Here is a 2,969-nt window from a genome sequence, read left to right as displayed (position 1 = left end):
GATGAACATGACACAGAATTACACTTAAGCAAAGGAATTTTACAGTTATTAGCAAATTTGAAGGTGCAGGAGTTGCTCTGAATATCGAGCACTAGACCGGTATGAGACATGAAGTATGCTACTAATATTATGTGGCAAGACAAGAGCTTAGCCATAAACAATTAACTTTCCGGGTGAATTTAGAAATCCGAATTTTGGCAAAGATAAACCCTAAAATTTCTAAGGGACAAGAATTAGCCGAAACGCGTTGGACCGAAGACGAACAATAATCAGAAAATGTACAGATAGACTTTAATTTCGAATACCATTCAGCCGAAATAATAGAACAAATACTCCCTGAGTCTAATAGAGCGGTAACGGATTCACTATTTAACTCAATTTTAAGAAATGGTACAAGTGCTGGGGTCTCCGCTGCAATCCTAAGGCATTCGTTTGTGCATTCAAATTATGGGTTAGAAGAACCCTTATCGTTACTCGAGCTTCCGCTGGGTTTAACAGGGGCTGAGCCTCGAAAACATGAACCCGCCGACTCAGCCGATGACACTAGTCACTTTCGATTATTAGAGTTCGCGCAGGTTGCAACAGAAGTTGAACAGGAGGGCGTTAGGGCAATTCTTGGCGATATGAGAAAACGAGCCACATTTAAAAATCCTTGTGATGACCCTATTCCGTTCCTTGTCCCACTCGATTTTATCACTGGACCCTTGTTACGCAGATGATCCGTCGACCCACAAGCGTAGCATTTACAGGTGGTGAATGTACGGCGAGGTTGTGGCCGAAAATTACTAGAAGACGGAGGGGCTCCTTAGCGACTCGTAAGGTGTTGGCATATCGCACTTCTTCGGCTGAGACAGCCATAGCCTCTAATTCTGCAAAAGTTTGAGGACGCGACGCGAAACACAAATACGACCTGTTGGGCGGGGAAATCCCTTCAACAATCGTCTGCACAATTTGATCTTCTGGGAAATGAAGAGCGAATACTGTTGTGTAAAACTTAATATCTTGGATGAAGTCTGCCAGGTTTTCATCCAGTTGCTGTACTCTGAAATAATACTTTTGAATTAATGATGACATTGCTCGAGCCGAAATGAAGTTAGCCAGCAGATGGAAGTCTTCTATGGAAGATTCAACTAAAAATCTTAAAAATGAAATGACCTCCCTAGTAGAATTTATAGAAAACTTAGAAATTGCCCTAAGCAACATAGCTCAAGGATGAGTCGAACTACTGAACCCAGGTGACATAGAAGGTAACGGCCTAGAAGGTTGAGAAGTCTCAGACACAGTATTATTTAAAAAGAAAGGTGGAATTGATCTGCGACGACCAGACTCGGTTTCCAATGGGGCAGATGTTCGTTGCGTTGCTACAGATTTTCTGCGTTCTACATTCTTGGAGGAATCTCCCTCACTCATCAAGTTTATCGCAGGGGCTTGGTCGGTTTTGGGAGTAGTTGCCCCGGTCAACAATTGAAGAACTCTATTTGACATTTCAGAAAGGTGTTCCACCAGGTTACTACCCTCCTTAGCATGGTCTTCTTTTAACTTGAGTGACAATAGGTCCCTAATCCTATTATAAAAATTGAACAATCTAGCTTGTACTCTTTTAAGTTGGTTAGAAGAAGGATCACTCACTTCAAAAACTTACTACAGAAGCTAGCTCGGTCGTGTTGTCCGTGATAGTGGATAGAGCCTCATCAATTTCTTTTTCCCCCAAAGTTGGGATACTAGTGATGATGGGCTATCCCTCGTAAACGAGTATGATTGTCTTCCTGAAGAACTTAGTTTTTGTGAGATCTTAAGTGACTGTAGAGGCCAATCCTAGAACCGCAGATTTTTCCACATTTTTTACACACATTTGTTCCATTAGGTACTGGTTGTGTAGTTTGGTTTTTCTTCATGAGCTGACGTTGTCTTCTTGCATTGCGCTTGTCAATTTCAGTTCGGCTTTTTTTGCTCGAAGCGCTGAGTTCCTTCCTAGACATTGCGACGCCAGACTGTGCGGTTATGTGCCGTAGCTTCCCAGTTGTTAGTTTTCTTTTGACACTTTTCCATGTTGGTTTTTAGTGCATCTTTGTAACGCTTTTGTGGTCTTCCAAGTTTTCTATGATCATCCTTTAGCTGGGAGTACATAATTTGATTTGGGAGACGGAATTCAGGCATGCGAACGATGTGGCCTGTCCAGCGAAGTTGGTGCTTGATAATCATGGCCTCAATGCTAGTGGAGTTAGCTTCTTCCAGAACACTGATGTTAGTGCGTCGATCTTGCCATTTCACCCTCAGGATCCTTCTCGGGCAACGTTGATGGTATTTTTCCAGGCATCGTATGTAAGAGATGGTATAACGGTAGCTTTGTACACATAAAGCTTGGTCTGAGTGCTGATATTATGATTATTTAAGACCCTTACCCGAAGACGACCAAAAGCCATACTAGCACATTCGAGACGGTGTTCAATCTCATCATCAAGATTTGCATTTGCTCAGAGATGGCTGCCGAGGTATGAGAAATGTTCTATGCTCTTCAGAACTTTGCCTTGGACTGTGATTGTAGGACATACGGAGATGGAGTTTGGTGCAGGCTGGTAAAGGATCTGAGTCTTTTGGATATTAAGGCTTAGGCCAATACTTGTATAAGCTTCATCAAATTCAAATCATGTTCAGAGTTTGAAAGAACAACATTGTCATCATCATACTGAAGTTCAATGATGGATGTAGTGGAAACTTTGGTCTTGGCTCGTAGTCTACTGAGATTGAATAATCCTCCATCAGTCCTGTATTCAATTTCTATGCCTTTTGGTAGTTTCCCATCAACAAGATGCAGTATAGTCCCAGCAAATATTGAGAAGAGAGTGGGAGCTATCACACAACCTTGCTTAACGCCTGCAGTGATTTCAAAATTTTCTCCAGGGTTATTGTTCACAAGAACCATGCCCTTCATATTATCATGCAGCAATCTAAGAATATTTATGTAATTC

This window comes from Anabrus simplex, chromosome 2 (genome assembly GCF_040414725.1).
Source record: "Anabrus simplex isolate iqAnaSimp1 chromosome 2, ASM4041472v1, whole genome shotgun sequence".
Taxonomy (NCBI): domain Eukaryota; kingdom Metazoa; phylum Arthropoda; class Insecta; order Orthoptera; family Tettigoniidae; genus Anabrus; species Anabrus simplex.
Note: the sequence above shows the minus strand (reverse complement) of the source record.